At 41.8% G+C, this 27,671-nt stretch overlaps 1 protein-coding gene across 3 annotated transcripts in view; it reads left to right on the plus strand.

Annotated features, from left to right (window-relative positions):
- kdm6ba (lysine (K)-specific demethylase 6B, a) overlaps nt 1-27,671 on the plus strand; it is a 74,345-nt gene that overhangs the window by 16,183 nt on the left and 30,491 nt on the right. For 2 of the 3 annotated variants that reach the window (XM_087790163.1, XM_087790165.1), the window contains exon 1: nt 20,768-21,300. The gene's annotated coding sequence lies outside the window, so the exon portion shown is untranslated. Of the gene's footprint in view, nt 1-11,396; nt 11,444-20,767; nt 21,301-27,671 lie in introns of those variants that run through there. The other variant, XM_087790164.1, reaches the window with a different exon arrangement.

Below are 27,671 nucleotides of genomic sequence, written 5' to 3' on the forward strand. Positions count from 1 at the left end.
GAGAGGAAGATCGTTCCAAAGCTTAGGAGCAACAGCCTGAAAAGATTTCTCTCCTCTGGTCCTGTGCCGTGTGCGTGGAACCATAAGAAGATTCTGATCCACAGACCTCAGAGCCCGAGCTGGGGTGTAAGGCTGGATCAGTGATGTAAGGAGGAGCCTGACCATGAATAGCTCTGAAAGTAAGAACCAGAATTTTAAAGTTGATCCTGAAAGAAACTGGAAGCCAGTGAAGAGTTTTAAGGATCGGAGAAATGTGAGTTCTTCTACTTGAGCGGGTCAGAATTCTCGCTGCAGAGTTCTGAATCAACTGCAGACGAGACAGCTCCTTCTTGTTAAGACATGAAAACAAACTGTTACAATAGTCCAGACGAGAAGAAACAAACGCATGGATTACAAGCTCCAGATCATGTTCCGACAACATTTTCCTAAGTTTAGAGATTTTTCTCAGTTGAAGGAAACAGTTTCTGGTCAGTTTTCTGCAGTGTCGAACAAGAGACATGTCTTTATCAAATACAACACCCAGGTTTCTCAGGCTCAGTTTGACAGACTGACCTAAGTCACCCAAGTACTGACTCAACCCTGGAACCTTATCATCAGGAGCAATCACCAGTGTTTCAGTTTTGTCCACATTTAGCTGTAGAGTGTTTCACTCAGCCATTGTTTGATTTCTTGCAAACAATTGACTAAGCTGTTCAGCCTCTGGGGCTCAGTTGGATCAAAAGAGCAGTAGAGCTGGATGTCATCAGCAAAAATGTGATAAGAAACATCTGGAAATCTCTGAATGATTTTACCGAGGGGAATCAAGTATAGCAAAAACAATAAAGGACCCAGAACAGAACCTTGAGGGACTCCACACAACAGATCTGCCGATTCAGACCTCATTTGATTGGCAGATACACTAAAACTGCGCCCAGAAAGGTAAGATGAGAACCATTCTAACACAGACCCAGACAGTCCCACTTCATCCCTCAGTCTTCTCAGCAGGATCTGGTGATCAACTGTGTCAAAGGCTGAGGACAGATCCAAAAGAACCAGAACAGTGAATTTACCCGAGTCAGCCGACATCATGATGTCACTGGACACTTTCAATAAAGCTGTCTCCGTAGAGTGATGTTTACGGAAGCCAGACTGAAACTTCTCATGGATGTCGCTCTGATCCAGGAACAAAGACAGCTGCTCAGACACCACCTTCTCCAAGATCTTGGACAAGAAGGGAAGCTTAGAAATAGGCCTGAAATTACTGAGGTCAGTTGGGTCTAAGCCTGGTTTTTTGAGCAGAGGCTCCACAATGGCATGTTTAAATGCATTGGGAAAAACCCCTGTGGAAAGGGAGAGGTTCACCATATTGGTAACCCAGGGGCCAATTACATCAAATACTTTGATAAAAAGCCTACAAGGAAGGACGTCATCTGAGCAAGAGGAGGGTTTCATCTTGTTCACTAGTGCCGAAATATCACCCAAAGATACAAGATCAGCAGTGAAGGAGGACCAAGAGGAGGAGAGGGGCTCAGAGACAGTAGGGGTTCCAAACAAAGGGGGAGAGATTTTCTCTTTGATCAATTTAATTTTGTCAATGAAAAATCTCAACAATGCATTGCTGTCAGCTTCACAGAAGACAGGCGTGATTTGAGGAGCAGGAGACACGAGAGAATGAATCGTGTCAAACAAAACTTTGGGGTTTTTCCTATTTGCTGCTACCAGTTTTCTGAAGTAGTCAGATCTAGCAGTTTCTACCATCTCATTGTAAGAAGTCAACAGATTCCTGAGGTGAAGTCTATGCACCTCAAGTTTAGTGGACTTCCAGAGACGCTCAGTCTTTTGACAAAGTCTCTTCAGACTCAGGAGATCTTCCTTTGTCAAAGGGCACCGTTTTTTCTGAATTTTCAAGTTCGATTTAACAGGTGCCACTTGATCCAGTATTTTAACACAATGATCAGTGAAACAGTGAATCAAACTGTCCACATCTGGGCAGTCATCAAAGGAAAGAGTGTCAAACATAGCAGAAAAACTGTCTGCAGTATCGGCTGAGATGACACGCCTCTGAGACCTAACTTTCAAAGGCTTAGGTTCAGGGATGAAGTCCAGGTTAAACAAGACAAGAGAATGATCACTCAGATGGACATCATGTACAGATACATTAGAAATGTCAAGGCCAAGAGTAAAAACCAAGTTTAAAATGTGGCCTTTTTGATGAGTGGGTTCAGAAACATGTTGCTCAAAATTAAAGGCTTCTGTTAAAGTTAAAAGTTCTTTAGCAGAACAAGATGTGACGTCATCAACATGAAGATTAAAGTCTCCAATAATAAGAACAGATTCCATCTGAATAATGGAAGATAAGAAGTCACTAAAGTCTTTCCAGAACACCGCCGCAGGACCAGGCGGGCGGTAGATTGACACACAATAGAAAGGTCTTGTAGAATCAACCAAGATCATCTGAGACTCAAAAGAAGTGAATTCCTGTGTCTGAATCACTTTGCAAGAACAACTCTCCCTAAAAACAGTAGCAAGACCTCCTCCACGACCAGAGAGGCGAGGCTTCCCCAGGACAGTGCTCCCTACTGGACAGAGTTCGTTCAGATGAATAAACTCTTCCTCTCTCTGCCAAGTCTCGGAAAGGCATAATAAATCCAAATTAACTCTTGTGAAAAGATCATCAGGATTTATTAGTAATGGAGCGAACATTTAGAAGTCCTACATTCATAACTGATGACGTCACTGACGACGCCGCGTCACTGACAGGCCCGCAGAGTGGGATCTTCTGAAGCGAACAGCGGTCACGTGGGTACCAGCTGTCACTCACGTTCAACTCGGTAGTAAAAGCCGAATTAAAGAAAGGAAATGAAAAAATCTTACCACCTTTTGTTGAGGTCTGGACAGACGGCAGCGCTGATGTGTCGTCATGCTCTTCCGCGAGAGGAATGTCGATCAAACATCGATGACGTCCGATGACGTCAGAGTTGTTCCGAGCTATCGCGACTGCGCGTCTCATCCTGACCTGTACTCCAGACCGACTCGATCACTTGTGGAAAACGCCTGGTACCCAAGAGATCAAACGATATTCCACAGAGTCCGAGTCGATGAGAAGCGGAGCCGGAAACACTTTCACCGAACGTTAGAAACGGTCGCGATTATAATCCTCCATCGACTCTCTGATGTTGAAAAGAGCATCACGATCATAGATCATAGATGCTTGAGACATATCTTTAGTAATATGAGCATAATATCCAGACAAGTAGTTGTTAAAACGACTGTTTTTGGCAATTATTGCAGGAGTTTACGTTCAAGCAGCCGATCAAAGGCTCACCGGAAGCGGAAGAGGATATGTGTATATGTAGTAATGTAATATCAATAGCTGCTGTTTGTAAAAGTACTAATTAAGTAACCATCACGTGACAGAGGAAAGAATTATTACAAAAGGCACACTGGATATTGAAGGCACATTTGATATTTGAGAAAATTAAAGAATTTGTAGTGCGCCTTATAGTCAGGAAAATATGGTAAATCAAATGCAAAATACATGTGTGCCATTTATTACTTGAAAACATTAATCTGTATCGAATCAAATCTAAGTCAAATATGCAATGATTGCATGATTTTATTGTTGACTGTGTGAATGTGTGTGTTTGTATGTGTCCTAACAGTGCGCAACTGCAAAACCGCATACATACAGATAATTATGCTTTTGCTGTGTGATTGTGTCAATGCTGTTTTTTTTTTTTAATTTGTGCTCCTCTTGTTTCTTCAAGTGTGTGTTTGCATCTCCTGGTGAAAACATGTGCAACTCATTTATGTCTATGTGTCCACATGCATGTCTTAAATTCAACCCCGCGTTTGAAGTCCTCTTTTGGTCAGCACGGAACTTCAACATCAAACATTCAGGTCACAGCCTTCCATCTCCCTCACACCCCCCTCCTCTGTCTCTGTCTGTGATATACATGGCCCAGTGGAGGAGTGTCCTGCAGATAATGGGGCCCAGATTAGACCGAGTGACGCCTGATACAAACACTCATAGGAGCAGCATAAAACACAGAAATAAGAGTTGGGCTTAAATGTGTGTATGTGTCAATTACTGAGTGTCCTTTCATCATCAATTCCAAAATTCAAACTATTTTTACTTCAGGCTAACTGACACACAATTTCCACAGAGATTCAGGGGCTGGAGAAACATTCTCACAATGCAGCCTAAGCAACCGAGACTGTGTGTGTACAGCATGCATGTGACATTCCTTGCTCAGCTGTATTTGTTTTTTATCTGACAGCGACCAGTTTTTTCTTCCACCACTTATAAAACTTGACTCTCTCTCGCACAAATGACAGTCCAGATGTGGATGTGTTTGTGGATTGTGATACATGGATGTGTGAAAAGTTCTTTGTTCCTGGAGCCATTCACACTTTACTCCCACTGATCGTTCGGTTTCACGGGTCTCTTTGTTCCATTTCTTCTCACCATGGTCAAAATCATCATTGCTTTAAGCCTGAGGAAGCTGACTCAGCTAATCTAGTACATTAATTATTTTTCGTGAGAGTGCAAGTGTGTGTGTCCGTGAACATCTGCAAGTAAGTAAGTAAGTAATTAGTATTTAGAGAGTGCTTTTCAAGACCAGGGTCACAAAGCGCTTAAACAATCAAAAATACCCAATAAAATAAATACTTAAAAGGTCAAGACAACACAGAGACAAACACAAGACTCTCAGAAATCAAGGAAAAGCCTGCACAAATAAAAATATCTTAAGATGTTTCTTAAAAGAGTCAGTAGACTCCATCAAGTGCAGAGGGAGAAGGAGATCGTTCCAAAGCTTAGGAGCAACAGCCTGGAAGGATCTCCCTCCTCTGGTCCTGAACCATCAGTAGATTCTGATCCACAGACCTAAGAGCCCAAGCTGAGGTGTAAGGCTGGATCAGATCACTGATGTAAGGAGGAGCCTGACCATGAATAGCTCTGAAAGTAAGAACCAGAATTTTAAAGTTGATCTTGAAAGAAACTGGCAGCCAGTGAAGAGATTTAAGGATAGGAGAAATGTGAGTTCTTCTACTTGAGCGGGTCAGAATTCTCGCTGCCTGTATCAACTGCAGGCGAGACACTGTTTGATTTCTAGAAAACAATTAACTAAACTGCTCAGCCTCTGGGGCTTAGTTGGATCAAATGAGCAGTAGAGCTGGATGTCATCAGCAAAAATATGGTAAGAAACATCAGGAAATCTCTGAATGATTTTACCCAGGGGAATTAGTACAGCAAAAACAATAAAAGACCTAGAACAGAACCTTGAGTGACTCCACACAACAGATCCGCTGATTCAGGTGATTGGCAGATACACTGAAACTGCGCCCAGAAAGGCATGACGAGAACCACTGTAACACAGACCCACTTCATCCCTCAGTCGTCTCAGCAGGATTTGGTGATCAACTCTCAAAGGCTGAGGACAGATCCAAGAGAACCAGAACAGTGTATTTACCCGAATCATCCAACATCATGATGGCACTGGACACTTTCAAGAGTATGTGTAAAATCTCAAGTGGGGGAATATGTGGGTGTGCAATAACAATAACATCGATATTAAAAAACAAATTAACAATCTTCACTATCAGCTAAAAAGTGCCTCTTAACCATCTATTTAGCGCTTTTTACAAAGAAATAAGAGAGCTCATGCGCTTCACAAATGAGGGCAAACAATTCCAGGACACACAGGCACACATGTATTTTGACCGATATTTATTTAAAATCTGACAGGAACCATATTAGAGGATCTCCGCCTGGTGGTATGGTCGTGAACATCCCTAACTTTGGTAACTTTGGGGCAGCATTATTTAAAATCCTATAAACAATACATAATTTAATTTGAGTAACTCGCTCCTCGGCTCTGAGCCATCTCAGGCTGTCAGAATGTTCTGGGAGGAGGTGAGTTCTGGGGTGCAACTTGAGTATTATTCTTATTTTCTTTCTTCTGTGCAGACTGAAGCCTAGTTTTAAGTATTTTGTGGTTAGCAGAGTAACAAGAAGAACATGTATAATCATAGTGACACTGTACAAGAGCTCCTGATAATGTTTCCTTGATCCTTCTATTCAAAAAAGAGGACAGTCAAGCTATAAACCTAACTTGCTGATTTATTTTTGAAATCACTTTCAAAACTTATCGAAGAGAGTCTAGTTTTGTGTATTACAACAGAAAGAGTCCCAGGTAGGACTGTTTGGGGAAGCATCCTTGGTGTTCTTCACCAGGTCTCTGTCTTTTTACTGTCTTTTATGGATAATTGAGGCTTTTCATAAATTTTCTTTTTACCTGTGCTTCTTAAACAGAATGTTAAAAAGTAGAAAACAATTCTGACAATGTTTATTTTATTCTCATCTTGTCCTTTAAATATGCTTAACATATATTATGTGTACATATTATATGATCATTTATTAAGAAACATGTACATCTTTGGTTTTGTATACTTAATATATTTATTGTATACACATACAATGGCATAATTTTAAGCTGTAATCAAACAATTTTTAATATATTCAATTATTTTCATCCGTTATCAAACAATTCCATCCGATACCAAATAACTATAATTCAAATATTTTCAACTGTAATTAAACTATTGTTTCATTTCAGACTTACTTTTTCTCTAATATAAGCAAACAGAAATGTCAATAATGCAAGTAGTGATTTCGAAGTTTAGAAGTAAAAGAAGTTGATTTAATTATATTAAAAGTGCAGTTATATTATCAGTGGATAAATATCAACATGGAGGGTTTCATTGGAAACATGATCAATGGGACCTGAAGGAGAAATTGTTGGGCCAGATGTTGTTGTGTTTCTGAGATAATCAACAGGAAGCGTTATACGTGTTTCCACTTTGCAGAAGCAGCAGATTTTAAAATGACACACTGTCTAAAAATAGCATCTAGTCTTGCTCACCCTCTGGCTCTGGCCAGATAACTAGCCCTACTCCACCACCTCCTCCTTCCAGACCAGGGAGCTCTCCACCCTGCCATGAAATCTCTCCCACTAAACATTCCACTCTGTTGAATGAGTTGACTCCCTTGTAAATTAGAGAACGGCGGGGGGCAAGTCATTGTTTTCCTGCAACAAAAGCTGAAGTGGAGTGAATTCCAACCGATGGTTTGCGGTGTTCCCTGCTGGCAAGATGAAGAGAAGTTGCTACTGCTGCCACTTTCATGAGGCTGGAGTGCCTCAGGGCTCCTGCCTGGCACTTTTCCTTTTCTAGAATTCAAGTTTTTTTGTTGAGCAATGCGTGCTTGCATGTGCACACGTGTGGACCCTCAGGCTGTTGTCAGGCAGATGCTTTAAGGCAGTCTACCAAGAAACCTGATGATGTAAGCAGTAGGAGGAGAAGTTGGGGTAACAGCATAACTTTCCCACTAAAATCAGAACAAGATCCTAAAGCTAGACACTCATGCAATGAGATAATCATAATTTCTTTGAAGCAGTTGAACCTTGGCTTTGCATCTGGACAGTGTGGATATGCAGTGTTAATCCCTTTAGTGTCTTTTCAGCTGAATTAGGGTTTGAACAACTCTATACATTAAACATAAACCAATGTGCCTTACAAATAATTAAGGGCCGGTGGTTTGAAGGTCATCTGGTTGGATTTTGGTCCTTAAAGTGGGTTGTTCAGAAGGAAGAGAAGGATTCTGAAAATTGATCTGGACCATGTATCTCGATCAGAACTTCAGTTTGAGTTGTTCTGTTTAAGAACCCACCTCCAAAATATATTTACATTGCTAGTAGCATAGCATTGTGGTATATTTCCCCATATATAGTACTTTTAAAACAGATTTCTTAAAACTGTGTATTCGGATCAGGGCGATCTGATCCAATTGTCAGGACTCGGGGCAGAAAACCCAAATGCAGGAAACCGGAATGACGAGTTCACTTATTTATTAACAAAAAGGCTAACAAATAGAGCAGGCAAAGGCACTGAACAAAAACCTACAGTAACAAAAAGAGCAGGCAAACAGGCACTGACAAAACATTGGCCAGAACTGAATACTTGACTAGAGAAAAGAAACATACCACAGAGGTTTGACGTCCCGACAGAGACTGACAGAAAAAGGAGGGGTTCTACTTCTTGCTGCTAGAACCTTCAACTGCTTCGTTATTGGTTTATCCTTGAGGCCCTGTGTCGTCTCTGAGAAAGCTTAATGAACTCGCCACCCAATTGGGTGCAACCCGCTTCCTATAAGTGGTGGGAAATACCCACTGAACTTCCTCCATTTCAACTCAGCGAGAAAACTCCTGACGATCTCAGCAATTTGAATGACAGACGTGAGTAAAATGATGAACATTGAAGTCGACAAATGTGTGTGCATGACGTGCCATGCCCCCCTGGAGAGGGGACACACTCTTGTTAGTATCCGAGTGGGGAGCGGTCAGAGCGGAAAGCGAAACCGGGCCGGTTCCTCGCTATCCGCTTGACATCCTCCCATGCCTCTTCAAGGCTCAGTTTGACAGACTGAACTAAATCACCCAAGTACTGACTCAACCCTGGAACCATATCATCAGAAGCAATAACCACAGTTTCCAGTTTTGTCCACATTTAGCTGCAAAGTGTTTTCAATAAGCCATTGTTTGATTTTCTAGCAAACAATTGACTAAGCTGCTCAGCCTTTGGGGCTTGGATCAAAATAGCAGTTGAGCACCATGTCATCAGCAAAGATGTGGTAAGAAACATCAGGAAATCTCTAAATGATTTAACCCAGGGGAATCAAGTACAGCAAAAACAATAAAGGACCCAGAACAGAACCTTGAGGGACTCCACACAACAGATCCACAGATTCAGACCTCATTTGATTGGCATATACACTGAAACTGTGCCCAGACAGTCCCATCTCATTCCTCAGTCTTCTCAGCAGGAACTTGTGAATAAATGTGTCAGAGGCTGAGGACAGATCCAAGAGAACCAGAACAGTGTATTTACCCAAATAAGCCGACATCATAATGTCACTAAACACTTTCAGTAAGGCTGTCTACATAGAGTGATGTTTGTGGAAGACAGACTGAAACTTCACATGGATGTTGCTCTGATCCAGGAACATAGGCATCTGCTAAGACACATTGGGGCACCAAATGCATTGGGGAAAACCCCTGTGGAATGGGAGAGGTTTACCATTTTGGTAAGCCAGTGCCCAATTACATCAAACACTTTGATAAAGAGTCTAAAAGGAAGGACGTCGGACAAGCAAGAGGAGGGTTTCATCTTGCTCACCTGTATCTCTGGGTGCCGATCACCCAGAGATACAGCACTGTAGGAAAACCACAAGGAGGAGACAGGCTTTCCACACAAAGGGGGAGAGATTTTGTCTTTGATCAATTTAATTTTGTCAATGAAAAATCTCAACAATGCATTGCTGTCAGCTTCACAGAAGACAGGCATGATTAGAGGATCAGGAGTCAGAGGGAAGTAATCAGGTGGGCTATACACTGCAGTTTGCCCAGTTTATACGTACCCTCCCATTTTGGATGGTGACGGTAAAACGACTGCTGAGGAGTAATATCAGGAGATTGAATGTTATCTATCAATCTGTGATGCATTCTTTCAAGTTCAGATGGTCAAGAGACATCAAAAGTACTTGTGTTTCGCCCTAGAGGATCAAGTATTTCAATACACTCGACTCCCATTCGGCTACTCTCTGGCACCCAGGACCTTCACTAAGTGTTTGGAGGCAGCACTGGAACCAATGAGAGCAAGTGGGGTGAGGATCTTGACCTATCTTGATGACTGGTTGATCCTTGCCAGGTCAGAGGCAAAAAGTGATGGTCAACCACAGAAGGTGTTGAGCCATATTGCCACCCTAGTGTTCATGGTGAACCTCAGCAAGAGTTCCCTGACTCCAGTCCAGCAGTTACTTTGGGGTACTGCTGAACACGGAGGAAGGACATGCGTGCCTCCTGGACACGCGTATCCATTCCATTATAAGACAGTTGCTGGAAGCTCGGCGTCATGTGACAACAGTAGGCGCTGTTATATCCATCCTGTGCGGCTGAGCTTGCTGCATATGAAATCCGGAAATGGTTTGGTCGTCTCAAGCTAGACCTCGGATTTCCCCCCACTAGGCGTGGACGGTTTGACCCACTCGAGTTGGCTGGCAAGGCTACTGTTTGCCTTCCGCTCCTTCTGGCGCTGACGTGCACTAAGAGAGCGAGTGAGCCTTGTGCTCTCTCCATTAGCCCTGAGTGTCTTTCTTTTTGGGTTGAAGAGTTTTCAGTGTCATTGCGCCCTAACCCAGCGTTCCATCTGAAGGTTCTCAGCGCCTCCTTCATGCGACGACTCTCACACTGCGGGCCTTTCATCCGCCGTCCCAGTTAGAGCCAGTGAGGGCTTTGGCCTCTTACTTGTGGCAGGTGGTGGTTCTCATTGGGTGAGATCGGCCATTACCCAGGCCTACCAGGTGGATCTTCTCCTAGGGGACTGAGGGCAGATTCCACCTCAGTGGCTCTTTTGCGGGATATTCATTATCAAGATTACATTTTTCAAGTGTTTACAATTAAGACAAAAGAGTTTCTTGACTACAAAGTCGCAATGTTGTGCCTCTGGACGGGAAGAATAAGTTTGAGAATCATTTCATTTTAAGGTTTTAACCTCTAATGCAGTGGTTCTTAACCTTGTTGGAGGTACCGAACCCCACCAGTTTCATATGCGCATTCACCGAACCCCTCTTTAATGAAAAATAAAATATGATTTCTTGTATTCCCCGTCTCCACGCAGCTACAAGAAGTGTTCCTTTAGTTTTTCCGGGGGTCAACTTGGCGTTGCAAATCATGCAGATAGGACGCTCACTCCCATCATGTTCCGTGATACATGTGAATCCATGTTGTACATATTCGTCCGACCACTTTCTTCTTTTGCCCGACATAGTTAGGATTAAAATATGAACAAAGAAATCACACGACATACTACCACGACAGTTGCATGTTGACTACTGAGTGCACTAAATTCACTGCAGCGCTGATTGGCCAAACAGTGAAGCATGATCATCTGCAGCCAGTGATGGCCAAGCGCGGTGTGTCATCACGAATTTACACGATAATTCGGTCGTGTCCGGACCTCAGCGGCGGAGGTTCTGCCGAACCCCTGAGACCGACTCACCGAACCCCTAGGGTTCGATCGAACCCAGGTTAAGAACCACTGCTCTAATGTTTGATAGAATCAAACGGGAAACTTTTATTGTGTTCTTCTACCTTTGAGTTTACGCATGGCTGTCTCATGGCTTTTGTTTACTTTTTTTGTCTGCAGTGTGTGTTTTTCACTGTTTCGGGGTGTGAAATCTGTCTGGCACCTATAATGACAGCTAGTCAGAACAACAAGTTCTGTTCCCTGGTATACGCGGATCCAACTACACATGGACTCAGATGTACTCGTTTCATAATTGTGTTTTTACTTCTCAGGGACGATGACATCTGTACCAAATGACAGTCACAACAAAGAGCAGCAGGTAAGATTGTTTGTAGTTGTTTGTATGTGTGTGTCATGTGGATATATAAGCTATTGATGTGCTGTTAGATTAGATGACTTCAGCAGACACAGTAAAATGGGTTAGAGTCCCAAGAGGACACACGATATCACACACATAGACACTCAAACACCTCTTTATAAAACTTCCTGTCTGGCTCTACAGCCATGTTTTTGTATAAAATGTTTGTCTTCTGTCATCATTGAAAGGGTTAAGGAATATGGCCAAGGCAAGAAAGAGCCACAAACACCATCTTGTGCAGCTGTGAGGCTCCAACCTTTGGTTAGTCTTGTTTATGGTAAAATCTAACTGATACGGCTCTGCATTGGCATGCACCAGGCAAGCATCCTGTCTACAACAGTATCAAAACACATACCATACATGAACACATTCTTTGCCTGTGTGAACCAAGGTCAACCCTGAAGGCTACAAAAACCAGATAACATCATGAATTGGGGCTCACAAGTTCAAGCTTTCACTCGGCGAGATCTGAGTCCAGTGCTGAATTGGTTACTTTCTAGTCTTCTGAAGGCACAATAAACTGATAAAATCTAGTTCCTTCTCCTGGCCTTCATTTCAATGGTTTAACGTCCTTGCAGACCAGGGTAACACGGTTTGGGTTGACGGTGAACCCTAACATCATGTTTGGGCAGTTCAAGTTTTACATGAGCAGAACTACCACCTGTGACATTTAAAAGCACTGAAGCTATCTTAGAATGTCTTCATATGTGTGTCAAACCAACTTTATCAGATGGTCTATACATCAAAATCTGATGTTTGTGTGCTTCTCTGGTCATAATCTTTCTTTGTCATACCCAAACTGTAGATTATGACTACGTCCAGCTCCCACTGAAATCGTCCTTTAGAATTTAAACGTCAAATGATGGTTTTCCTATACACAGTACAATCACTACTGAGCTCGACTCGAATCGACCCTAGTCTGCAGTGTTGTTTTCAACGCCCATGTCACCTACACACGGTGGGTGGTACCTTAAAACTCGGAGGCAATGGTGTACTACTTACCAGACACCAAAATCTTTTGGACCATGTCAACGGACCATGGAAAAACATTTTGGAACAACATACTGTTCTTCTTTCTAAGTGTGTTCTATATGTTTCCTGTGTTGTAGGAGTCTATCGATAACTCTTCAGTGACGGCTTTTTGTCGACTTCACTTTTTTAGTGCCAACTTAATTGGCTTGGAACTAGATTGGAGCAGGTATTAAATAGTACTTCAAAGTACCGTGCTGGTAGTTACACAACCCAAACCGTGTAGAGTTGAGTTAAGTTAGTGTCTTAACATGTCTGTAGAAAAGTACTAATTAATCATTTGAATTTGATACATTAATCTTTTTATACCGTGCTCTAGTCAATAATTGTCGCGTGATATTAATATATTTTGTTTTTTTCTCTAAAAAAAACAGTAAAAGCACTAAAACACAAGTTTAATATCGTGAGCGCTTTCGGAGTGCACACAGTCAACCGTCTACACCAAAAACGCTAGCATTATTATTACTGAGTCCTAGCGCCTGTTGAATCGTAGTGGAACACCGTGCAGCGTCTCTCTCCCTCGAAAGATGAACAATCATTTCCCATTTTTGTTTGCCTTATTACTTGAGCATCAGTGAACATCTACATTTATTTTTGGATCAACATCCTCCGGAGTCAAATTGGGCCGAGGACAAGTTTGAAAAACTTCTCGGTGAGCGCATTCGTCACCTCCTTTAGTGATAGCAGTAGTTGTGTAAAGTGTAGCCTGTTAGCTAGATTGGAAGTGAAGCTTATTGAAATGGAGAGCCGGTTGTGCACTGTCGAAGCTAAACCGCTAGCTAGCCAGTGTCAGGTAGCCACATATCTTAGCAGTTAGTTCTCCTCCAGCAATTCCCGAGCAGCTGGGAAACCAGGGTCGGTGGGTGACTGTTCATGGGAGGAATAGTTCCCGGCCAAAGCCAACGGAGCATCACCAACCCCTTAGCGTTTCGAACAGATTTTCCCCACTCGACAAGTCACCGGTCGAGGAACCAGTTCTGTTTATAGGCGATTCGATACTTCGGAACGTTAAGCTAGCGAAGCCAGCGACAGTAGTCTGTATTCCTGTGGCCAGAGCAAGCGACATTGAATCAAATTTAAAGCTGCTGGCTAAAGCTAAATGTAAATACAGTAAGATAATTATTCATGTCGGCAGCAACGACATCTGATTACGCCGGTCGGAGGTCACCAAGGTTAACGTTCAGTCGGTGTGTGCATACGCACAAACAATGTAGGACTCCGTAGTGTTCTCTGGACCCCTTCCCAATATGGCCAATGATGATATGTTTAGTATCAATTCATCATTTAATCGCTGGTTGTCGGAGTGGTGCCCCGCAAATGGTGTTGGCTTTGTTAACCCAAACCTGGTCTGATTAGGAGAGACTGCATCCATCCCACGTTGGAAGGAGCATCTCTCTTGTCTAGCAGTGTTGACAGCTTTAGTCTAACGTGACAACTCAGAGCACAGATCAGGAGGCAGAACTGCAGTCTTACACACTCTTCTGCCTTTCTCCTAAAACAGTCACCTGCCTTTAACCACATAGAGAGGGTGAATCTACCCGGCTTAATAAAACCAAGAAAAAATGTCTGCAGTAGAAGAGTTGTTAAAGAAAATCGAATTGACTTATTCTGCCTAACCGAAACCTGGCTGACTATAGATAATTATGTATCCTTAAATGAATCAACACCACCCAGTCCCACTAACCTAAATGCCCCTCGACGCTCTGGTCGAGGAGGTGGAGTCGCAGCTATCATCAACTCATGTCTGTCAACCTTTACTAGACCACAATCTGATTTAAACTCTTTTGAAAGTATTATATATATTATACCTGGAATATCTAATACAACCTTGAGATCAGGTCAGTCACTTCTCTTTGTTGGAGTCTATCGTCCCCCTGGACCTTATTCAGAATTCTTGTGTGAGTTCCCGGAGTTCCTGACCAGCCTGGAGCTTAAATCAGATAAAGTGATTATTGTTGGGGACTTTAACATCCATGTGGATATGGTCCATGATAGCTTAGCTAACAGGTTTCACTCTATCCTGGAGTCATTTGGTTTCTCTCAGTATGTACATGAACCGACTCACTGTTTTAAGCACACATTAGATCTTGTCCTAACATACGGACTTGAAATTAAAAAAGTTATTGTCTCTCCTCAGAATTCAGTTCTTTCTGACCATCAATTAATAACCTTTGATTTCATTTTAAATGACCCAAGTCTACAGAGCAGGAGCACTCTCAAAAGATTTCTGTCTGAAAGTGCCATAACCAAGTTTATAGAAACAATTTACTCAGTGCTCAGTTAAATGCCTAGCCTCAGTGTGTCAAACTCTACCCATAGTCACCTTGACATTGATAACTTTGTGGGCAGTTTCACAGACTCGTTGCATAACACGCTTGACTTAATTGCACCACTAACTCAATAGACTGTTAACGCGTAAATTAAAACAGGATTCTAGACAATTGGAGAAGAAATGGCATTCATCAAAACATAATACATTCTATCAGGACTGGCAGGATAAGTTAAAAATATACAAGGCATCTCTTCGGAAAGCCAGAGCCAGCTATTACTCATCACTTATAGAAGAAAATAAGAATAATCCCAAGTTCTTATTCAGCACTGTAGCCAGGCTGAAACAGAGCCATCAGTCAATTGAGCAGTCCATCCCTCCTCATCTCAGTAGCAGTGACTTCATGAACTTTTTTAATGAAAAAATCGTAACTCTCGGAGGAAAGATTCAAGACCTGCTAGATTCTTCTAATACAACAGGTGCAGCTTCACCGGACAAAGACACTATAACTGATACATATTTTGACTCCTGTCCTGGGTAGTTTCCTACTCAAAGTCGACGACATGTCTTCTGGATCCTATTCCCACATGGCTACTTAAAGAAGTGTTCCCCTTACTTAGCACTTTCATACTTGACATTATCAATCAGTTTAAATCCACACCTTTTTATTTCTCTCCCGGAGCCCCAGGGCTCCACCTCCAGAGCTGCTGCTGATCCAGGAACTTCACCACGTCATTAGATCCCGAGTTCTCTCCAGCACCTCCATGGACTCTCCCATACTCTCCTCTTTTCTCTCACTATATCCCCCTCACTCTTCTCCTTATCCATCTGTCTACCCCCCATCCTTCCTCCCAGCCGGTCAAAGCAGGAGGCCGTCAACAATGAGTCAGGTTCCACTCGAGGTTTCTGCCTTCTAAAAATAAGTTTTTCCTTGCTATAGCTCACTGCACAGTGTATCGCTTATTGCTAATTGTTGAATTGCTGGGATCTGTTTTTTCTTAATCAACTATAGTCTTATTTCAACTGTAAAGTGTCTTGAGATAACTTTGTTGAATTGCATTGAATTATTTACCCAGCTTACTCCCAATTTTTATACCTCTTTTAACGGTTGCCACAAACGATGGTAAAATGGCGCCTTTTTTTCGGGATGATTCTTCTCGTTGAGGCTTCAATACAAGATGGACGTTACAGACGAGCATTTTGGAGGTATTTGGATGTTTTAAGCGTCTTTTTGGAGGAAATGTTGTTCACTGGGGGCCAGTTGCTTCATTAAAATGGATGTACATTTTTGCTTGTAACTACAACTATAATAATACTCTGAAATAATTACAACCAATAGTCGACATGGTGAGAAGAAAATGATTGAAGTTGCACATAACCCTAAAAGTTTTTAACTCAAATTGTTTTTGGAAAGAAATGTGCATACATTCTATATAAAGTGGCCCAAAAAGGTGAAACCAAGGAGGGGGCACAAACCAAACTAGCCAAACCAACCAATCACCAAGTGGTAAAGAAACGTGTGAGTACATAGCTCACTATCAGTCTTTATAGCTTTTGGTGATGATGAGCAGATGATAGAGGTGTTAATTGAACACAGCTGTAACTCGTAACGTATTAATTGACAATTAATGCAACCTCCTTCCGTCAGTTATATATATCTTGAATATGTCTTTAATAGCCGGGAGATGAAGGGGGGAGTCAATTATTCACGGCAAGACAAGGATACTGTGTTCGCACTCACTCACTCTCACACTCACTCTCTCATCCTTCCTCTCCTTCCATTCAGCCTCTTAATCTGCTTTTTTGCTTTTATCTATGCTTCGCTTCCTTCTTCCAGCATGTCGGGGAAAGAGAGACATCACGTTATTGAAGAGCAAATGCAGTATTCAATATCAGAAAATGTCAGAAAAAAACTTCATGAAATAACTGCTAAAAATACATGCCAAGCAGAGCCTTTCAATTCACTTTTCCGTATGGCGTAAAGTAAGGATTTTCAATAATTATGAGATCTTCCGGTTAGTAAAAAAGGAGGTAAAAAATACATTTTGGTAATTTCAAAACATTTCAGAGTTGAAATAATACTGAAAAAAATATATTGATAATCTGAAAATACATATCCTTAGCAAAATAACTGGCTAAAACCAAGTTATTTGTAGCAGATTTTAATCCCACTTGTCTTCTCTAAATTGACTGATGTAAGATTATTGTTCTATCACACTTTTTTCGTTTACTATGTGCTCTAAAAACCTTCTTGGTTGCACTGGCCTCGTTGTCACTCTTCCGTCTTTACCTCAGCCCGGTTACTTCTCCATCTGTGTTTCCCACTTACTAACCCACTTATATTGTCTTTCATGCTTTGTTTTCCGTTCATCATCTGACTCTTGACACCCCCCAAAACTCCCTGCTATCTATCCCGTTTGTGCATGGCACACACAAAGGCCAACATCCAAATTCAGCACGGTGTCTTCCTACCTGCCTCTGCTTCCTTCCTTCCTACTTCTTGCTGCTTGTTTCAGCTACTTTACCAGCATGGGTGTATAGTTTGAAATTTAATAAGTAGTTTTAAGACAATCAGATACAGCACTATTTTTTAAGATTAGAATTTATTTTTCTATAGTGCCAACATGACATTTTTTATAGAAACACAACATTACCATGTTGTGATGAAAATTATTTTTCTTTATTTTCAAGATGTTATACATAGCCAGTATTGCTGCAAGCGGCATTTTGCTAATATCGATGGATGGATGGATGGATGGATGGATGGATGGATGGATGGATGGTAATTGAATAGTTGTTTAAATGTTTTAAATATTGCATAGCTCAAGTTACATTTCATTCAGCAGTCTGATGGCCAGAGGGAAGAAGCTGTTTCTGAATCTTTCTGTTCTGCAGCGGATACTGCGGAACCTTACGCCAGACGCCAGGAGAGAGAACAGTACATAGTGGGGGCGGGTGGGGTTGGACAGAATTCTGTGGGCTCTGTTTAGGCAGCGTAATTTTGAAACGTCCTGGATGGGAGGAGTAGTGTCCAGATTATCTTCTCCGCGGTCCTCACCACTTTCTGCAGAGAGAGGCCTTGTCATCCTGAATGAGGCCCACGACTGTTGTGTCATCAGCATATTTCAGGATTTGGTTGGTATTGTACCTGGGACGACAGTCGTGGGTCATCAGGGTGAACAGCTGCGGGCTCAAGACACAGCCCTCTGGGGAACCGGCGATCACAGAGATGACTTTCGATGTGTTTTTGCCCACACGGACAGACTGGGTTCTGTTGGTAAGGAAGTTAAGCAGCCAGTTGCACAAGGAGGTGTTGAGGTCCTTAACCACCCGCTCAAAGCACTTTATGATGGTCGTTGCTAGTGCAGTCGGAATCGGCACTGGGATGATCAAGGTAGACTTAAAGCACGTGGGGACAATAGCCTGGATCAGTGACGTGTTGTAAATTTCTGTGAAGACACAGGCCAGTTGGTCTGCGCATTCCTAGATCAGCCGTCCTGGGATGTTATTAGGGCCTTAAGCTTTTCGTACATTTCCTTCCTCAGGGCTCTCTGTACAGCAGTGGTTTCTAGCCTGAGTGTCTGTTTGTCTGGCTTTGGGGTGGCTTTACTCTCAGGATTATTGTTCATTACTTCAAATCTTCCAAAAAAAACTGTGTTGAGCTCATTATGGAAGCTGATATCATCTTGGCAGGGTGTAGGTGTGGCTTTGTAATCAGTGATGGTCTTGCCACAGTTGTCTGGTGTTGCTGGGGTCATGGAAGAAACCTTGGATCTTCCGACTGTAGGCCCGTTTTGCTATCTTGATGACCCGGTTCAGATTGGGCTAAGATCATCCGATTTGAAGGCAGCATTTTATTCCCTCAGACTCGTGCGCAACTCTTTAGTCATCCAAGGTTTCTGGTTGGCCTGTGTGACTATTGTCTCTGTTATTGTGACCTCCTCCATTCGCCACTGAATGTAACTGGTCACAGAAGCAGCATACTCCACCACATCTGTGTGTTGATCGTCTGTTGCAGCCTCTCTGAACATCTCCCATTCAGTGCATTCAAACCAGTCTTGCAGTGCAGACATAGCTCCCTCTGGCCACACTCTCACCTACTTCACAGCCGTTTTTTCTCTGGTGAGCAGGGGCTGGTATGAGAGATGGTCTGAGGAGCTGAGGTGTGGACAAGGGGCTGCTCTGAAGGCCTTCCTAATGTTGGTGTGGCCAAGTCCAGTGTGTTTTTTCCTCTGGTAGCAAAAACCACATTTAGGAAGCACATTCTTCATATTGGCCTGGTTAAAATCCCCACAACAATTAAAACTCCTTCAGGATGTGTGGTTTGCATGTCATTGATGGCCCTATAGAGAGTACTTAGCGCTAGCTTGGTGTTAGCACTGTGTGGAATATACACAGCAACAACGATGACAGTGGTAAATTCCCGGGGCAGATAAAAGGGTCTGCATCTCACAATCATAAACTCGATGTCCACAGAGCAATGACTGGTGACTAGGGTAGCATTGTTTTTGTTTCAGCAACTTTTGGGTTTTACCTGTGAGAGTGTGGCTCCTGTCGGCTCTGAATGTTGTTAGCCCGACCAGGCTAATCGCAGATTCAGGGACAGATGAGTTTAGCCACGTTTCGGTTTGAAATAAGGATGCAGCAGTCTCTTGTTTCCCTTTTGGTGGTTAAATCCAGCTTCATGTAATCCAACTGGCCATCAAGGGATGATATGTTCGCGAGCAGGATGGAGGGAAGCGGCAATCGGAACGGGTTAGCTTTTAGCTTAGCTGTAAGTCCACCGAGGCAGTCGGGCTTTTGCTTTCTCTCGCACTGCCTCAAAATGTCTCCATGGGCGGGCTGTGCTGGTAGGAAACTCTGCTGCTTTGTTTTTCATTACTTTGTAGGTCGCTGGGTCCAGATGATGTAACGAACTGAGGCTTTGAAGTTTCGTCCGTGTCCGCGTCCCTAACATCGTTGAACTGATTATATCCTCTAAGACTGAGCATTACCTGGCGTTCATATATGGTTTTCGTGCTGTTTCGCTGAGCCGAATGATGAGATTCAATTACTTTGAATATTCGCTACATCTTCCCTTTTAACTTTTCTTTTACACACTTCTGCCACACTGAGCTACATGTATTTTTTCAAGATACACTTAACCAGTAGCTCCCTCGTCATTAAAAATAAAACGCCATCATGCCGTAACCAGGTTGTAAGTGGCTGCCAGCAACCCTGCAATCCAAATGCTATCTTAGTAAATCACCTTCAATCTGTGTTTCATCACAATATCTAGACTGGGTTCAAATGAGGACCAGGGTTGCACCCCCTTAATAGAAATGAAAAGGAATATTGCGTGCTATATTTATGACCCAGTTGCTAGAAGTGCATTCTTTTAGATTCTACCGACAACAATAAGAGCTCTGACATGCAGAGGAATCATTAAAATGTGACACCTTTCTTTCTGACATTTAGCTGTAAATGTTAAAGCAGGCGACAAATCATTAAGGTGCTGAGATTACAGATTTGAAAACATTACAACTTCTCAGCATTTGTGAATTTATAAGTCCCACCTATAACGGAGAAAAACATAAACCAGTCTCAACTACTAGAGCTGTAGACGTTATTTATTCTATATAAACTGCTGTGTGTAAAACTATATGCTTTTTGTAGCTTATCTTAGAGCATCAAATTTGTTTGAAGAAGGATTTGTTCCAGGAATCATATTCTTGATATTACTCTTGTATCTATTGATAACTGTGTGCTATTTAAGTATGTTTGTCTCTGTTACATCACACTGAATGACCAGACAAATGTAGCTAGAGTAGTGCACAGTTTCCTTCTGCTTTCCAATCCCATCTGTTTGACACACAGGAGGAGGCAGAGAGGGGGAGGAGAAAGGGAGGCAGTAGGAGGAGAAAAGGAAGGGCTGGCAGACGAATGAGGCCAGATCAAGCTGAGGTAGAAGGGGGGTGAGGAGGAGAGAGGGTGGCTGTTTAGAAAAAGGCAGGCTGGGGGGTTGGGCTTAGAGAAAAAGCAGAGTGTGTGTGTATGTGTGTTTGCCTGTTCCTTTCTTTGTTTGACTACTGAGTGAGAAGAAAAAAAGAAGTGAGATGGAATATAGAGAGTGTGTGTGAGAGGGCGAGAGAGAGAGTGTTTGTGACAGAGTTAGGCGGCGGAGAAGAAAGGGTTCACTGTCACATTTATTTTTAAAAGACTGGAGAAGAAAGAGGACTTCCTTTTTTGTTTTGTTTTTCCAATCAAGGAACAAATAAAAACACAAGTCAATATTAAGGAGAATATCCAGGAGTGTGTTCTGCAGGCGGTGTGTGTGTATGTGTATGTGTGTGTGTGTGTGTGTGTGTGTGTGTGTGTGTGTGTGTGTGTGTGTGTGAAGTCGGTGGGTGATTTAAAGGGAAAGCTCACAAAGCTGCTGGGACGAAACCCAAAGGTGCTGGGAATCTGCTGAGCTGGCGAACCGACAACCTTCTGTGTTTGGATTTTACTCGGCGGAGTAGAGCCCAGAGTGTGTGTCACGGTAAGACAAGACCTCTCAGCTGGAGCAAGTTGTGTTGATGTATGTGGGGGGGCAAAAGCAGAACACAAAGACAGCTGTCTGTGTGTGTTTGTGTCACGGGGCTTCCCAAACTTTTGCATGTGATGAAAGACTTGAATTGTAAAAAATTCAGCGTTTTCTGCGTGTGTTCTGTAATCAAATGAAGAAATTATTTAAAAGAGAAGAGAAGAAAATGTCAAACAACAGGAAGTGGAGCAAAGTGGAATTTCACATGGGTCTTTGTCTGGCTAGACGGCTGTCAATCCCGGTCATTTTGCCGGTTGTGGTGTAGCTTCTCCTGGCTGCTAACACAAAAAAGTGTTCTTTCACATTTTCCTGTTATCATATACTAGTATATACCTAGTAAGTACATCATGTCTCACTACCTATAAATAGTCTGACTTACCTGCCTACACATTCATTAATACAGTATATATGTCTCTGAAACACACACACAGACACATCGATTTACACACTTGGTGGAACCAGTGATTGTGCGAGAGAAAGACAACACTTGTGCCTCTTTAAATGCCTGGAGCAAATAGGTTTTTTTTTTAAAGAGAACATTTTCTGTGTGGTCTATACCAAACATGTCAGTGTGTTTAAACCGACACAAACTTCCTCGGATAAAGGCTTTACTATTGCTCGACTAGATATTGCTCGATTGTAAACTGATCCTCGCTCACGTGAGCTGGCTTGCACACACATCTACACTCCTTTATTTGCCGCACCCTCCCTCCCTTTTCTTCCCCTGAAATAATATTCTCTCTTTTCATCACTAACGGAAGTGAGGTATCACTTACTCCTAGAACACATTTATCTTCTTTTATTTTCTGCCGCGCTTCAGAGCACTACTTCCTGTCCAGCCACCGTCATCCAATAACGGCAGGTTGACCCAGTTCAGCTCAGGACATTTGTGTTTGGAGATGCTTGTTTGTCATACTATCCCAAAAATGGCAAACTGCTCAGATAACTTTATTATCTATACATTTATTAATGATGTTTTATATAATGTGTACAAAATATATTTAATTCTTACCAAAGCATACTGTACATGTACTCATGAGTTCCATTTGACAACAACAGTGGATTTATTTTGTGGTACACATCCTATGTGGTTATGTGGTCTTTGTTGAGTGTATTGCCATCTAGAATGTAGCCATTAGCCTCTTGGTCAATAATGGTATCATCTGTCACATTTCAGTGTTTTGCACTATTTTGGACACGCTCTACGAGCGGTCTGGTGAAATTTAGCACTTAAGCAAAGCACGACATGCCAGATGACTAGGTGGAGTGTTAGACATTTCAGGTAACTTGTTTGTGTTTGTTTGAAAGGTAGTACAGAATGCTGAGGTAGCAATTATAAAAGGTCCATCTGAACTTGATACATCATGAGTGACTAAATGATTTTTACGCTGGAATAAAACCTGGAGTTTTCAAGCCGGGTCGCTTATTGTGCGATATTTTTCATTCACTTTTTTGAAAAAAATGCTCACAATAGAAGTTGGATCCATTTCAATGTACTCACCAAAGCCCCTGGAAATGAGCAAAATGTTGTAGTACACATGGCAAGACCTGTGTGCAGCCTTAGATGTTCTGGGTACAAAAAGAAGACGGAATGGCACAGGCGAATAACGAAGCATAAGATGTAAACTGTAGTATGTCAACCATGATGGAAACAAAGAAGTTAGTTGAGGTTTTTACTAGTCGTACTTGGCTGCAGGTCGACAAAGTCGCCACGGACGAGCAAATCTGTGGTGCTTACACACGACAACAATCCAGCAAGTTACTTGTAAACATTATAAATACATATTTTGTTTTTTTTAGAAAAAAAATTGTAACTGGATTTCTAACCTGTTAACTGCATATGTTATGAACATAGACCTTTGCTGCTAATTATAATGGGATGAAATCTTTTCGTAATGAGCACTATGTTCTTTATTACTTATTGATCTGATGTGATGGCTGCATAGAAAAAAGGGATTAGAGATGTGGATCATATTTTTGTAAAAAGTCTCATAAAGACCAGATACATTGTTTTAAAATATTTTAATTGTCAAATACATGTGGAAGATGTACTGATCCTATACAAACAATTTCCCAAAGTAGACCTCCTGAGGGATCAATAAAGTTCTACCTAAACTAACCTAACTAATACAAAATTGAACTAGAATAACTTTGCAAGCAGCTTTTTATCATTTTGACACAGCATGGTATGACAGGTATGTCGATGTGGTCAATTCTTAACCTGCAATATATCTCTGTTATTAACAGTTTAAGAGAGTTTGTAGAGATATTCGGTTTAAAAATTAATTGTTTTTACTATTGCTTTAGTTTGAGTGACATTCTAAAATGATGGTAGTTTAATAAATGTATCCTTTCTTTGAATACACAAGTCAAATGAATTCATTTACATTTAATGAACTTGTCTATTTCAGTATTACAAATTGTATGTGTATATTTATAATTTATATCACTTTATATTTATATCTTATTGTTTAAGTTTTTTTATATATACATTCAGATATCGCTTACTCACTACATGAAGATGATTGAGGCATTAATAGTTTTGTTAAAGTTAAATGTGAAGTAATGAGAAATTGGGTTTAAATTGGGACTTGGACCCCAACATTCCATGACTCTCATCAGGGTGGACTTTTTTTGCATAGTCATTAGAGGGGGAGGAGCAACACAGCCCAGCTGTGACTCAGGGTGTGTGTGTTTGACTGATAAAACATGAGGCTGTGATGACAGTTGATCCCACTAGATACAAACCACTTCCCGTGCGCACACACACACACACACACACACACACACAGATGTGCTCTAACACACATGGAAAGATAATGAAGGTTTATTGGGGGTGGGGGTCTGATTGAATTTGGCTGAGCATGTGTCTCTCTGTCACCCCTTCTCAGCCTTGGGGCAGCCCCTCCCCATCCCTCACAACTGAAGGGGGAAGATTGTGCATTCATTGGAATGGAGGTTGAGATGGTAGTGGGGGAGGGGAGGGGCTGATTGAGTGTGTTTCTGCCTGCTGAAGAAAAAGCGAGAAAAGGAGAGCAGAAGGGGGAGGTGTGTGTTTTAAAACTGGGGGAGGCAAGAGCAGACGAGCAAGAGATGGGGGAGAAAAAGGGGGGAGGCTGGCTGGCGCCACGGCTGGATGTGTCGGCTGGATCTGGGCTAATAACATTGCCAGTGAAAGTCTGAAAGTGTCAATAAATGTTTGTTGGTCTGATGATTAAATGTCACATCAAAGTGGAGGTTTACTCAAGAGAACCAGCGAAGAGAATGTCAGTTCTAATGTTCACAACTTTGTGATTCTAGTTCTAGTAAGAAAGCTCAATGTTCTCACGCCATGCCCTAAAAATGTCCTTTTTATTGGGTGCTGAAATGTTTAGATTTTCTTAGTCTGGAAAGTTGCTCCACTGAAGTAGGTTTTGGATTTGTAAATAATGATAATCTAGCATAGTATTTACCTAACTTTCTGTAACATTTTTGGAGGTTTGATTTATCTCAATTGTCCTTATGTTTGTTATCTATTCCCAAACAAATGTCTTCCCTTCAACAAACGTTTTACTGTATAGGCTCTGTATAACTAGACATCAATTAATCTCTGTTCCTTAGACAATGAAAATCTCTTTAGGGGTCGTGAAATTGTGATACATCTACCTTTACCGTACCATCTGGTTGGCCAAAAAAAATTCTCATGGGCTTGATTTGGCCCCTGGGCTTTAAGTTTGGCACATTTCGATCCATCTGAGTGCAATTTAAGCAACACCATCAGAACATTGTTCACGAAACAGGAGGTTTTGAGTTCAAACATAACGATGACTCACTGGCCTTTAGTGCAAGCCTACCCGTACACCTTCTAGATGACCATGGAGTGAAGGAAGCGGGTAGCTCACCGTCTTCCTGTTCTGTTTTCTAGTCTACTCTCATTTTACCACCAAATGATGATGCAGAAGGAGTTAAGCTGCAGGAATAATCTACCTTTCTGAGACATCTTCATGCCATAGAGCTGATGGTTACCTGATATATTAAGGTCTGTGTTAAGAAAAAGGTGGCAAGATGATTGCCCAAATCTACAATGTTTATAGTGTTTTATGGTGTTGGTTATCTTTTGCAGTCCACAACTACGGTTAAGTCAACTCTGACCTTGACTTCTACCTGTCCGTTATCAGTTAGATGACGGTGGTGTTCTTAAGGAACATTCAGAGTTTTACTGTGCAGTGAAAACATCTTAGATAACGGCTGCTTCCATAAAGCTTCTCTAAATTGTTTAAGATCGTAAGGATTTTGTGAACACGGATAATTCCAAACATGATCAATCGGGGCTAATAGTATTGTTTTATGAAAAAGAAAGATAACCATTGGCAGGAGCTTTTTGTATATAGCTACGTTGCATAACAGTTATGTCATGGGTTGTTTTATGAAGAATGCTTTATAGAGCTCTGGGACCATGACTTTATTTAAAAAAAAAACATGAATTCATCTTTATTACCACAAGTGATTTATTGACTCAAAAAGTGCCGTTTGTGTTTTACAGTCATTCATTTGACCGTGTTGGTGGACTCTCTCTGTCTCTTTAACCCAATTCCACAGTGAACTTTGACTCTCACTGTTGTGTAACACCTATCATAACAAAGTGTGTGTGTGTGAGAGCGAGGGGGAATTTGTGTGTGTTCCTCACAGTACCTACCGTTCATTCACCGCAGAGTTGCTGATCAAGAGATCATTTTTCGGTAAGAAATATGTTGAATTCTTTGAAAAAAAGAAGCTCGTTGGAGTTTGTTTGCCTGAGAAGGGAAGAACTAAATATGGTTAGCTACATGGCATACACAGCCTAAAATCCTTTTTTGAATTCAACAAAATGATCTTGTAAAAAGATGAAATACTGATGTACGGTTAGCAAGTTGTCAGAGTAGCTCTAAGAGTTTGGTGTTTAGTCTCTGGAATGTCTTGCAACCAAGTAACTGTAGTCAGTGGATTTCTTATAGGGGTATTTAACTTATTATATCAATTTTATCTCAACATTTCAAAGGATGAAGCCACAAGGCTCAAGTAAGTAATTTAGCTGAGTTTGTTTAAAATGACAAGTTAGCTAAACAAGCTAGAAGTAACTATATGAATAAAAAAACTACAATTAACTATTACTTACTTACTTAACAAGCAAGTACTCCTTGTTTTATGTTCTTCATTGGGGTTGTATGCAAGATAGAATGAGGGTGTAATTACCAGACCAAGTTTACAAGTGTTTCTGGGGGGCAGTGGGTGCACTGTGACCTCTGTGGGTCTGTTCAGAAGTGTGTGCGTGGTAACATGACCCAGCCATCCCTCCTCTGTCTGTCTGGAGCCTCCCTCTCTCCTTCATAGGGTTGTCTTTCCTTTCATTTCCCGTTTTCATCTCTGTTTCTACTTTATGTTTTAAATCCCTGTCAATCAATGGCACAGCTGCTGTACCTCTCAGCACCAGACGACTGCTGGCATTCGTGTTTGTGTGCGTGTGTGTGTGTGTGTGTGAGACTGTACTGGGTTTTCTGTACGGTATTAATTTCCTTTATGAACCCAACTAGTGGACACATGGCAGGACTGTCATTTTACTGAAAATCCCTATCATTGTACCAAAAACCCTATCAAATCTGAAGATGCACCTGAATTAATGATCATGCATATTTTATATCAATAAAATACACATTTTCCACATTATTTATGGCTGGTGTAGCCATAAGTGCATTAAGCACAGACACAAAGAGAAACATGAGCGACAAAGGCAGGAAGTTAATGTCATAAATAAAATGTCAGGACCACGAGCGCCTGGGAGACGATGCTCAGAGAGCGTGAAATATACTCCCCTCCGGCCCCCCTCTTTCCTATCTGGCCTTGTCTTTGCATGAACGTTCACGTGTGCACGTGTGATAAATATACAGTGTAACCTTTCTTTGATGGACTTGTTGCAATGTGCTTCATATGAAAATTGCAAGATTGATATTGAAATATACAAACCGAGGAAGCATGTTATAAAAGTAATGGATATATACCAAATTGTTATTATTGCAATTACGCTTAGTATTTTCGTTTTTTGCTGCCAAAAGTTCATTTCAAGAAGAAATCTACAACCGTTGTACGCTGATTAAATTGTAAATAACATGGTAGTCTAAGAATCCAATGGGCTCACCACCTGTGGGAAACATCTCAGGAGTCGGATGCGCTGCCAACTGGGTGGCAGTGGAAACCAGGAGCCTCGGCGTACGAGACCTGGGCTGCATCGGCTTGTCCATCACACAAACCATGTTCCCACACTGGGAGGCTCAAGTGTACTTGGTACCAGAGCTCCCTAAGCCTCAGGTCAA

Source organism: Callionymus lyra, chromosome 4 (genome assembly GCF_982586985.1).
Source record: "Callionymus lyra chromosome 4, fCalLyr1.hap1.1, whole genome shotgun sequence".
Classification (NCBI taxonomy): Eukaryota; Metazoa; Chordata; class Actinopteri; order Syngnathiformes; family Callionymidae; genus Callionymus; species Callionymus lyra.